Here is a 13,694-nt window from a genome sequence, read left to right as displayed (position 1 = left end):
TTTTTCCCTCTCTGAAACCTGGCAGAACCCAAAGGATTTGGGTTTCCCACAGGAGAGGACACAGATTTCAAGCCAGGGAGTTCTCACACCAGAGAAAGCCACTGGCCAAAGCAGGAAAACAATTAACAGAAACACATAGAGAGACACAAGGAGACACAGATACACACAGAGAGACCCAGTAATGACAACCAGGGGGTGATCATCACACACACACATACTCCTGAACACACAGAGGGATCCAGTGACATCTCACATGGATCCATGACACGGGATTAGCAGCCATGTCTGTCCTTCTTGTCTAATATTAGAGGGACCAGCCTTAACATTATACCTCCCAGGGGCTCAGGAGAGAAACTACTAACGGTGAGGACTATTTTTGGGAAATCGAATCTCAGCACACCGAGCTCTATAGTCCACTTGCTTTAATTCCTCTGGCATAACATCCCATTTACACAGCTTCAGTTCTGTTCTCGTGCCTAGCTTCTTTCTTGCCTGATTTCTCTCTATCTACTGCTCCAAGTTCTGTCTTAATTCTCTTGTCTTAACTCTGCCTCATCTAGGTCCTTTTCATCTTGTTCTTACCCAACTAGGACTTTCCCATTTGACTCTTCCTCATCTTCCATCTTGTCCACACGTACTCTCTGGTCAAAATCCTTTTTATCCCTCTCTGTTCTCCGTCTCTCTGTCCTCTACAAGTCTCTCAGGAGTCCAGTTATAAACCCAAGCAATAGCAATCCCCTGGTCAAGTAAGGTCACCAGGGTCATAAAGGTAGGTAAGAATTTTCCTCTGGCAGTGACCACCAGGCTTCCAGGGTCAAACGGAGGGGTGATAAGAATCACATTGAAGGGCAGTAATTGTTATCATTTGCAACCCAAAAGGGAAGTGACTAATGGGGAAATGAATTAACTAAAGGCTAAATTCGGGTAATAGCTAAGAAGAGGGATCTTATGTGCTCCACTATAGTCTTAAATGTGATTGGTAGAAAACGATAAGAATCTATAAGTTGCTAGGCCAATGGGAGAAAATAAAATTGCCTTCTTTTTTCCTGTGGCTCTTATCTGTCCAAGCTATCTGCAGTTTTTCTGCAGGGTGGGGGAAAGTGTGCTCCATCATTAGGTGACCTATGTACAGTAGATGCCTCTGGTGATAGTTAAAGGGAGATCTGGAACTAGAGGTAAGATTTGGCAAAGGAGGAAGTTAAGCTTAATTGGCACATCCGCCAGGCCTTCTCAAATGGGTAGTCTGTTCTTAGAGAGTACAGAGGTTATCTCTGATAAGGTACTTTCCTCCCTCTGGGGATGGACCTGGCCGGATGCTGCCAATGACGATAATTACAGGGAGGCTTGAACTGGGGTTCTGGCTGAGCATAGCTGTCAGTGCACAAGGTTATCTAAATATTCCTTTAGTAGAGAGGAAATGGTGCCCAATAAACGATGGAAAAGCTACAATAGCACACAAGAAACTCATAGCAGGAAACGGCTGATAATCAAAAGCCAAATATCAGCAAGACTCCTTGAGCCTCAGCTTGACCTCTGGAAGGCCCTTGGCTTCTCCCAGGTATTAGCTTTGTCATAATCAGCTGAAATCCTACTTTGTATATTTTTGCAGCTTGCAGCATCTCTCTCTTATGTGTCAAAACAGAAGGTGCCTTAAGCAGACTCACCTCCGGAAGTGACAGACCAGGTGACTTTCCAATTTGTTTCCTTTTAGGATGGAGGCATCAGACCCCTCTGAAGCATTAGGCAGTGATTGATCAAAGGGAGCTCTGGGGACCTGGAACATCTCAGGTTGTTCATTCCTTAGGAGTCCTCTGACCACCACACTCTTCTTCATTCCAAGGGGCTCCAAGACTCCCAGTGTCTCAAAGTCTGGTCTCTGAGATCTTGATGGAACCCCCAGAAATGTGGAGTTTTCAGCAGAGAAGATTGCTCAGACATGGGTTTAAGCCAATAGAAAGTCTTTACTATCTGGCCAGTGACTACACTGAGTGTTCAGGATCCCAGTGTAGCCCCCAAACCTTTCTCAGGGTGAGCTTTTAAGCATGAAAAGTATGTCCCATGTCAACATACTTCAGTTAATAAGAACAGCTAGCCAGAAGCAGAACTACAGAAGCCTAAAAGTCAGGTTAGTACATTCAGAGACTTTCCCAGAACTATGGACTTTGATGAGTTAGGTCTTTGTTTTCATTTTGGCAGGTGGTGCTGTCTTTGTGCTGAGTTTTGTGAACTAAATGGCACTTCCATCATGGAGTCAGTTGTGGTAAGGTCTGGGGGTCTGTTACAAAAGAACATGAGTGGAGAGGATAATGAGGGGTGTTATCATTTCAGGAGTACGATACACAATACTATGAATATATACTAAAATTTCATTAAGATAAAGACAATCAAGGTGGCTCAGTTGTAAAAGTACTTGGTGCCATGTCTGAAGACATGAGTTTGAGCCCTAGAACTATAGAAAGAAACAGCCAATTGAGTTCTACAAGTTGTTCTCTGACCTCCATGCTTATGCAGTAGCATGTGCTTACACACACACATACACACACATATGCACACACACACGCATGCACATACATACAAATAAATCAATGCAATAAAATTTTAGAAATAAAAGAAATGTTAAGATGAGATAGGTGATCTTTATCATCCTTCCTGTCCTCCATTATGGTCTCTTCAGACTTACTCCTGCTAAAATCTGTCCGCAGGACCCTTTTCTCCCAGCTTACCTCCATCCCTAGGGACTCAGTCTTCTGGTACAGACCCAGGTTCCTGGCAGTTCTTTCAGACTGCCCATTTCATCCTTTTCTTGTAGATTTGTCCATTCTTTTATGGCTCCTGCCAGCCCACACCACTCCCTATCAAGGACCCCATAGCCATCATACTTGACTAGAAACCAAAGTGGGAAATAGTAAACAAAGAACAGAACAGACACCCAACAAAGCTGAGATGAGATATCCAGACTAAGAAACATTTCAAAAGGCATGACTCCAGATGCCTAGATCCCAGAGCAAAACCCCAAACAGGAAGAGCTAAGAACAGTGTGCCTCCTCCAGAAGCCAATCACTCTGTTGCAATAGGTTCTGAGAAGTGCAGTACAGCTGCTGAAGCACAAGGCAAGGACTTGAAAACAGTCATTATAAAGACGTTCAAGGACCCTAAAGAAGACATGCCTTAAAGAAGAACAGGAAAACACAAAGAAGCAATGAAATGAAATAATGAAATCAATTCAAGAAGAATTTAACAAAGCAATAAAATCACCAAAGAAAAGCCAAACCTAAATTAAACTGGAAAGAAAAGATTCAGCAAGTTAAATAAGAAGCTTGTAGGTAAGCCTTACCTACAAGCCGGACAACACGGAAAGGAGAATTTCAGGTCTTGCAGGCAAGGTAGAACAAATGGATAGCTCAGTCAATGACAATGTTAAATCTAAAAAAAAAATCCAAGCATAAAACATGTAGAAAATCTGGACCACTAAAATTAATATAGAAAAAATATAGAAAACTAATATAAAAATAATACAGACAATTATATACTATAGATAAATAATATAGAAAAACTAATATAGAAAAGACTAAACCTATAAATAATTGGAATAGATGAAGGAGAAGAAACTAATGTCAAAGGTACAGAATACATGAATATATATATAAAAGAAAACTTACCCAAGGTACAAGAGGCATACAGACACCAAATAAACTGATCAGAAAATAAGTTTCCCTCACTGCATAATAATAAAAACAATAAATGTACAGAACAAAGAAAGAATATTAAAAGATGCAAGGAAAAAAGATCAAGTTGCATATAAAGGCACATCCATGACAATGACACCCGTCTCCATGGAGACTCTGAACAACAGAAGGCCTGGCAGGTGTTTTACAAATGCTATGAGACCACAGATGCCAGGCCACATTACTATACTCAGCACAACTTTCAGTCATAATAGATGCGGGAAATAAGGAATTTCACAACGAAAACCAAATTTAAGCAATAGCTACAATATTTACAAATCCAGTCTTACAGAAGGCTCTAGAAGGAAAACTTCAGTCTGAAGGTAAGGTTAACTACCCTCAAGAGGACAAATAAACATATAATCCCAGGAGTTAGTTAAAAAGAACAAAACAAAAACCCACAGCACAACAAAATAACAGGAAGCAGCAATCATTGGTCATTGATATCTCTCCATATCAGTGGTCTCAATTCCCCCAGTAAAAGACACAGACTACCAGAATGGATGCAAAAACAGGATCCTTATCCTAGTGCATCCATGAAACACACTTTACCGTCAAGATAAACATTACCTCAGGGTGAAGGGTTGGAAAAGGATATTCCAAGCAAATGGACCCAAAAAACAAAGCAGGTGTCACCACCTCAATAGCTGACAAAATAGACTTCAAACCAAAACAAATCACAAGAGATAAGGAAGGACAAGATCTTAGCACTAAGAGCCTCCATCAAAAACCTGGAGAGATTTTATATTAACAACGTGATGACACACTTGGAAAGCTTTAGAAAAACAAGAAGCAATAATACCTAAAAAGAGTAGATGGGGAGAAATATTCAGACTTGGGGCTGCAGTTTGTTTACTTCTTGTCTGAATGACTTGCCCATTGGTGATAATGGGGTATTGAAGCACTGTGTGTGAGCATATGGGATTTTAGCTGGGGTAAATTTTTTTATGAACTTGGGTGCCCTTGTGTTTGGTGCTTAAATGTTGAGGATTGCAGTGTCCTCTTGGTGGATTTTTCCTTTGATGAGTATGTAGTGTCTGTGAAACAGAAAGAATTGAAACAGCTGTTAAGAAGAATGAAATTTGTGGAATGGAACTAGAAACAATCAATCTAGACAAATACTGAGTGTTTCCTCTTTTATGTGGATGCTAGCTTTTAAGCTTTCAATGTGTCTCAATCTGAGTAACCACAGATGTTAGCTGGACAGTAAGGGACCACAGGGGAAGAGGGGACCTTTTAAAGAAGGAGAAATAGAGTATAGTTTATAAAAGGACAAAGGGGCGAGGACTAGAATAGAGAGGGATAATGGGGAGGGTTATGGGAGAGCAGGGTAAAGGAGGGAATACGGGGAGGGACAGCTAACACTAAAGGCCTGTTGAAAAGCCACATGGAACCCTTCTACTGTAGAAGCTTCCTAAAATATACACATACATGAAAGGAATTTAAATGGAGTCGCCACATAATGGGGGAGACAATGTCCCAATTAGACATCTTAAGTAAAACCTCCAGTGCCAAAAGTGGGCTACATCTTGTTAGGTGGTTGGCCAAAGGGATCCCATAGACCCCACCACCACCACCACCACCACCACCAAACATCACAGGCTACTGCCAGTGTTACTCTGCACAGCCTGATGGTAAGGCCCTATTTCTGAAGACATAACTTATGTTTTGAATATACAAAAATTGAGCTGGTACCCAACTAGAGGCTTCACCCGCACTCTTTAGGTTTCATGTAGCTGGAAGGTACTTTGTATACCACCAGATAAAAAAGGTAATCATCAATACCACCCAGTTACAAACCCTGTGACCTATGATAGAAACCTGCCTACAAGATAAACTGGTGTAGTGGTGGTACAAATATTTTTGGAGTAGGTAACCATTTTTTATTGGATTTAAGGCCTATTCCACGAGATGGAACCCACCCCATCTGACCCTGCTGAAGTGGCCAAGAACCCAGGACTAGATAGGTCATGCATGGGCCTAGGGGAAAAACCTACTACTATAATTCTGCTGAAGAAACAGAATTATAAAATAACTCCTAATGGTATATGGCTATACTCGTAATGCAGAGCATTGCTCAGCTCTCATCAAAAAAGCTTCCTCTTTTAGTTGATGGGAATTAACATAGAGGTCCACAACCGGACAATGCGAGGAGAGTAAGAGCCTCTGGAGCACTCAATCCTAAATGAAATGTCTTCAGAAAACTCTTCCCTTGTAAGAGTCAGAGGTGGTGAACAACTCCAAGGAAACAGAATCTTCCAGACACAGCAGGGATGCTGCGCATATGAACTCACAGAGACTGTGGGAGCAGACACAGGACCTGCACAGGTTCACACCAGACCAAGTCCTGGCACTGAGAAGGGGAAGTGGGCACCAAGCCACACTCCTAGCCAACACAACACCCCTAGCCAAGAAACTTTACAACTGATGCCTGCTGGGAAGGGAAAAATCAGTTTTCTCTGATGGAGTGTCAGCCACACTCCAGGGAAAGTCAACACAATACAGACTCTATGTGTGTGTGTAGGGGCATGTTTTGTTGGTACTTTTTGTCTTACTGGATTTTTGTTTGGTTTGATTTTCATTTTTTTCTTTTTGTTTTTTTTTTTTTTTTTGAGAGAGAGAGATAAAGCATGAAATTGGGTGGGTAGGGAGCTGGGGAGGATCAGTGAATAGGTGGGTAAGGGGAATAGTATCAAAATATATTGTACAAAAATTTTAAGTAAGAAATGCTTTAAGCAAAAATATTAATATGATACATTTTCTTATGTGCATGTTACCACAGTACAAATAAAAAATGTATTACTACTATATAGGATAATATCATGAAATTTTGACTATGTTTTGTGTAAAAAGATAAAAACATCAGACCATATAGTGTATGATACATATATGTACATACATATGATATAGATATGAAGTGATCAGAATAGGCAAGCCCATGCAGACTGAAAACACTAGTTTCCCAGAATCTAGGGGTCATGGAGTATTATAAATGATTGCTTATATGAGTGCGTACTATATTTTGAAGTTGTAAAAATATTCTTAGATTAAATAATGCATACATATAGCTAGCTGAATATACTTTAAAAAATCTCAATGTGCACTATTAAAATAAATTGTTAGTAAATTAATTTTCAATTTAAAATCCTAGAAACAATTTACTTGCTTATAAATACCCTTTCATAAAAATTAGTTAAGTGAAAAATTATGGTAGGTCTATAAAATGGGAATATATGTAGCCACTAAAGAACTATTAAACAGTGATGAGACAGGACATGCCATGTGAAAAATTGCAAAGTTATTTTATTGTTAAAAAAAAAACAAACACTTGCTATGATTTGAGAATAAAAAGCAATACAAATGCTGGAAAAGAATTTCTGACACAGGTATCTGTGTATGAGTGCACACACATATATATCCCTATTCTCTAAAAATAAAGCAAAAACTTTCAAAAGTCATCATAATGACTAATCGTAGACTTTTTATTTCATATATTTTTGCTATATTATGTTTTTCGGCGCCAGAGAGATCAGCTGTTAACAACATGTACTGCTCTTACAGAAGACTTAGGTTCAGTTCCAGGGTCCAACATGGTGGCTAACAATAGTCAGTAACTCCAATTCTAGGGGATCCAGTGCCCTCTTCTGGCCTCTGTGGTCAATGCATGGACATGGTGCACAGACATACACACATACATTCAGGCAAAATACCCATATACATAAAATATTTTCCTAGTCTTATAATATTTATATATAATTCATTTAGACTTCTAAAAGGTTTTAGATATAGGTCACAATAGTGCACGACATTAATCGCAGCACTTCGGAGGCAGAGGCAGGCAGGACTCTGAGGCCATCTTGATCCACACAATGAGTTCCAGGTCATCCTGGGCTACATAGTCAGGCCCTGTCTCAAAAACAAACAGTAAAATAAATAAAATAAAATAAAATAAAAAGTGGTTTAGAAGCCTGCCATAGTGGCACATGTCTTTAATCACAGCACTCAAGAGGCAGAATGAAGAGCCCCCCAGCACCCAACTGGACTAAGAGGTGAGTCTTTATCCTCATACCCGAACACCCCAGCCCCTAGGCTTTGGGCCCAGGGGCACAACCCTGCACCCCCACACCACCACCCGTAGTAGTCCCAGTTACAGGCCAGACCTCCTGCAGACAGGTCCGATAACCACCAACCCCCATCAGACCCTGCAACCCACAAGCCCCACCTCCCCAAAAATCCCACCCACCCTCTGAGACTGCAACTGTTCCCTGAGACAGAGCCTGCCAGTGCCCGATTGGACTAAGAGGTGAGTCTTTGTCTAGGTGGGGCCCAGGGGCACAGCCCTGTACCGCCACACCACCACCCGTAGTAGTCCCAGTTACAGGCCAGTCGGCAGGCAGGCCTCCTGCAGACAGGTCAGACTACCACCATCCCCCGCCAGACCCTGTAACCCAAAAGCCCCACCTCCCCCAAATCCCACCCACCCTCTGAGACTGCAAGTGTTCCCTGAGACAGAGCCTGCCAGCACCAGGTTGGAGTAAGAGCTGCTCCCTGAGACAAAGAGTCCATCAGCACCAATTAGACCAAGAGCTCCCACTGGACCAAGAGTATCAATCAGACCAAGAGAGGCTCCCTCAGACACAGACACCACTTGTACCTAGTGGAGAAAGAGATGGGTAGACGCCAGTGCAAAAATACGGTCAACAACATAAAAATCAATATGGCTCCATCAGAACCTACATCAGCAAGACCTGAACATCCCAACACAGAAGAAACAGAAGAAATCAAAATAAGACAACAAAAGGAGATCAAAGGGATACAAATTGGAAAGGAAGAAGTCAAACTTTCACTATATGCAGACGATATGATAGTATACATAAGTGACCCCAAAAATTCTACCAGAGAACTCCTGCAGCTGATAAACTCCTTCAGTAAAATGGCAGGATACAAGATTAACTCAAAAAAATCAGTAGTCCTCCTATATACAAATGATAAAAGGGCTGAGAAAGAAGTCAGAGAAACATCACCCTTTACAATAGCCACAAATAATACAAAATACCTTGGAGTGACTCTAACTAAGCAAGTGAAAGACCTGTATGATAAGAACTTTAAATCTCTGAAGAAAGAAATCAAAGAAGATATCAGAAAGTGGAAAGATCTCCCATGCTCATGGATAGGTAGAATTAACATAGTAAAAATGGCAATCTTACCAAAAGCAATCTACAGATTCAATGCAATCCCCATCAAAATACCAACACAATTCTTCACAGACTTGAAAAGAACAATAAACTTTATGTGGCAAAACAAAAAACCCAGGATAGCTAAAAGAATCCTGTATAATAAAGCAACCACTGGAGGCATCACTATCCCTGACCTCAAGCTCTACTTTAGAGCTATAGTAATAAAAACAGCTTGGTACTGGCATAAAAACCAACACGTGGACCAATGGAATCGAATTGAAGACCCTGACATTAATCCACATACCTATGAACATATGATTTTCGACAAAGAAGCCAAAACAGTACCATGGAAAAAAGAAAACATCTTCAACAAATGGTGCTGGCATAACTGGATGTCAATATGCAGAAGATTGCAAATAGATCCATATCTGTCACCTTGCACAAAACTCAAGTCCAAGGGGATCAAAGACCTCAACATAAATCCAGTTACACTGAACTTGATAGAAGAGAAAGTAGGAAGTAGTCTTGAACTGATCAGCACAGGCGACCACCTCCTAAATATAACAGCAGTAGCACAGACACTGAGAGCAACAATTAATAAATGGGACCTCCTGAAACTGAGAAGCTTTTGCAGAGCAAAGGCCAAGGTCAATAAGACAAAATGACAGCCTACAGAATGGGAAAAGATCTTCACCAACCCCAAATCTGACAAAGGGCTGATCTCCAAAATATATAAAGAAATCAAAAAGCTAGACTTCAAATTACTGAACAATCCAATTTTAAAAAATGAAGGGGGTTGGGGATTTAGCTCAGTGTTAGAGCACTTTGCCTAGCAAGTGCAAGGTCCTGGGTTCAGTCCTCAGCTATGGAAAAAAATAAAAAATGGGCTATAGAGCTTAACAGAGAATTCTCAATAGAAGAATCTCAAATGGCTGAAAGGCATTTAAGGAAATGCAAATCAAAATCAGGGAAATGCAAATCAAAACAACTCTGAGATACCATCTTACACCTGTCAGAATGGCTAAGATCAAAAACACTGAAGACAGCTTATGTTGGAGAGGATGTGGAGCAAGAAGAACACTCTTCCACTGTTGGTGGGAATGCAAACTTGTACAGCCACTCTGGAAATCAGTATGGCGGTTTCTCAGAAAATTGAGAATAAGTCTTTCTCAAGACCCAGCTATACCACTCTTGGGCATATACCCAAGGAATACTCAATCATACCACAAGAACACATGCTCAACTATGTTCATATCAGCATTATTCGTAATAACAAGAACCTGGAAACAACTAGATGCTCCTCAACTGAAGAATGGATAAAGAAAATGTGGCACATATATACAATGGAGTACTACTCAGCAGTAAAAAGCAATGACATCATGAAATTTGCAGGCAAATGGATGGAAGTAGAAAATATCATCCTGAGTGAGGTAACCCAGGCTCAGAAGGACAAAGATGATACTAGATGTGAGGGGAGGGATGGCCAGACTGCAACCCACAGCTCCAGAGAGGCTAGCTAGCCGGGAAAGACTCTAGTAGGGACACATGGATGGCCCATCGAAAGAGAAGTGGAGGAGATCTACATGAGTGGACTGGGAGTGAGGGGCGGGGACGTGGCAGAGGGCGAGGAGTGGGGCATGAGAACATAGGGAAATGGAAGTGACGAGCTGGAACAGGGACTGAGTGGGAGGGCAGGGAGGAAGATACCATGATAGATGAGGACATCATGGGAATAGAAAGAGGCAGGGTGCAAGGGAGGTTCTCAGGAATCCACAAGGATGACCCCACCTTGGAGTGCTGGCAGTGGTCCAGAGGGTGCCTGGATTGGTCTACTCTAGTGACCGGTCTAGTGAATACCCTAACCGTCATCATAGAGCCTTTGTCCAGTGATAGATGGAGGCAGATACAGAGATCCATGGCCAGGTGCCAGGCTGAGCTCCGGGAATCCAATTGATGAGAGAGAGGAGGGATTCTGCGGGAGGGGTACATTGAGATTATGATGGGAGGACATGCAGAGATGACCGGCCACACTAGTGGAAGCCCATGAACTGTGGACTGGTGGCTGTGGAGCCCTCATGGGACTGGACTAGGCCCTCTGGATATGGAAGACAGTTGTTTGACTCGAACTGTTTGGGGGACACCCAGGCACGGGGATGGGGATCCATCCCTGGTGTACGGGCAGGCTTTTGGGAGCCCAGTGCCTGTGGTGTGACACCTTGTGCAGCCTTGGTGCAGTGGGGAGGGGCTTGGACCTGCCTAGATTCAGTGTGCTGGGTTCTGCTGACTCCCCATGGGAGATCTTGATTTGGGGGGTGTGGGAATGTGGGGTAGCTTGGGAGGGAGGGCTGGAGGGTAGGAGGAGGGAGGAGGGATCTGTGGGTGGTATGTGGAGTGAGTAGAAAATTTCTTAATAAAGAAAAAAAAAAGAGGCAGAATGAGGCGGATCTCTGGGAGTTTGAGGCCAGCCTGATCTACAGGACGAGTTCCAGGACAGCCAGAACTAAATGGAGAAACCCTGTCTTGAAAGAAGAAGAAGAAGAAGAAGAAGAAGAAGAAGAAGAAGAAGAAGAAGAAGAAGAAGAAGAAGAAGAAGAAGAAGAAGAAGAAGAAGAAGAAGAAGAAGAAGAAGAAGAAAAGAAAAAGGTTTTAGAGGTTGTTCAACCTCATGAATTGTTTTCTCTCTTTTATCTCTTAGTTTTAAAGGACATTCCTAGTTAGATTTGTTCATGTTGTTTGTCCTTAAGTTTGTACTTTAAAGCAATGAACAGAAACAGACATCCCTTATATATGCAAGTAAGAACAATTCTTAAGCCTGAAATGAAAAATAAATTGCTAAAGGAATCCAATTAATTAACCAATTTCTTAATAAAAATAATAAATTAAAACAAGCAAATATCACTCAAAGGGGAGCTCGCTTTGCTCTCTGTTCTTACCAGCTGAGCACTGTTGAGTGTGAAAGCAATTTGGACCCATGGCAGTTTTTTAACAACTGGCTTAACAGGCCATCAACCCAACAGCGCCCTCTACTGGTTCTGTGGTTCATACTACGTTGGTTCTATGAGCAGGAACAAAGATTAACCTGAAGATTGAAGGAACAATTCATTTTGAAACCTGTAAGGAAAAAGGGCTTTGCTCCCTAACAACAACAAACAATGAATAATAAAAAATGGTTGTGAGTGTAATGGTGGTTGCTAGGGAAAAGCGAAGATGGAAATATGTGTTTAAGAAGAATGAAAACGCTGGGAGATTGGCTGAAGAACTAGGTGAATATACTTAACACTACTGACCTACCGTATATTTAGAAGTGGCTAAGATAATAAAAATTATGGAGTGTGCATTTTACCACAATCAGCAACAAACAAATGGGCTGGGAATGTAGTTCAATTGGCCCAGGGTTCCATCCCAAGCAACACACAAATCAGGAGTGGTAGCAAATGCCTATAATATCAGCACTTGGGAGATGGAGGCAAAGGCTAAGAGCTCAAAGTCATCCTCTAAGCTGTACTGAGATCCTGTCTCAAAAATGGGGCAAAACTCAAAACAAATATAGTTGTAGTATAAATAGTCCAGAGTAATGGGAGCAGTCTAAGCTGAGACTCTATCACCTCAAGTCAAATTTATCATAAATGAAGTCTTCCTGAATTTACTAGAAATTTTAATTCCTGTCTTTTTACCCAAACTAACACCTATTACTCTAAACTTGCTGAAATATAGCTAAGAAACAATTTAATCTCAAATTTTACACTGATATTTGGTCTTGCTCATTTGTAATAGAAATATGTGTAAAAAGATTATGAAAATGTTGATTATTTTGACAAATGATATGATCTTTAATTTGGACAATATAACAACAGCTGCACTGTACAGCTGTATGGAGGACTAACCTTCACTGAAATGCAAATGTAGAGAATAAGGTATAGGTTAATTATTTTCATTTTTATTATTATTTATGTGAGTTGGTATTTTTCCTGCACATATGTCTGTGTGAGGGTGTCAGATCCCCTAGAACTGGAGTATGAGCTGCCATGTGGGTGCTGAGAATTGAACCTGGGTCCCCTGGAAGAGCAGCTGGTGCTCTTAACCACTATGCCATCTTTCCAGCCCCCTAGATTAATTATTTTTACTGAGGAGTACCAGCTACCCAGAATACATTTGGCAATGTCTTGTGGTATTTTTGCTTATCATAACTGAAGTGTAGGAAATGCTACCCCACGTAGCCATAGTGTAGAATATTACTAAATATCCTACTGACGGGTTGCTGTCACAAAAATAATCTACCTGCAAAGGTCATCAGCATCAAGTTTCAGAAATCCTAGGCCAGAGTCTTCCGATTTTGCTCACTTTTCCATCTGCCATTATATTCCCAATTTTTAGCCAGTTCTCTTTTCTCCAAGGAAGCTAGGTAAGAAGGAGGGACTCATGGATTGCCCTGGGAGGGGAAATAGATGAGATCTCCTGGGTAAACTGGGAGCAGGGGATGGTAGAGGGGAGAGGATGGAGGATGAGAACACGAGGGAACAGGATATGAGCTAGAGGAGGGAGGCAGAGGGAGAGCAATGGAAGCGAAGTCTTCATAGAGGGGGAGACATTATGGGGTTAGGGAGAAACAAGGATGACCCCAGCTAAGACTCCTAGCAATAGTGGAGAGAGTCCCTGAACTGGTCTTCTCTTGTAATCAGATTGGTGACTACCCTAACTGTCATCATAGAGCCTTCATCCAGTAACTGATGGAAGCAGATGAAGAGATCCACAGCCAAGCACCAGGCCGAGCTCTGGGAGTCCAGTTGAAGAG

Source organism: Peromyscus maniculatus, chromosome X, assembly GCF_049852395.1.
Source record: "Peromyscus maniculatus bairdii isolate BWxNUB_F1_BW_parent chromosome X, HU_Pman_BW_mat_3.1, whole genome shotgun sequence".
NCBI lineage: Eukaryota > Metazoa > Chordata > Mammalia > Rodentia > Cricetidae > Peromyscus > Peromyscus maniculatus.
This window is presented reverse-complemented; position numbering follows the sequence as displayed.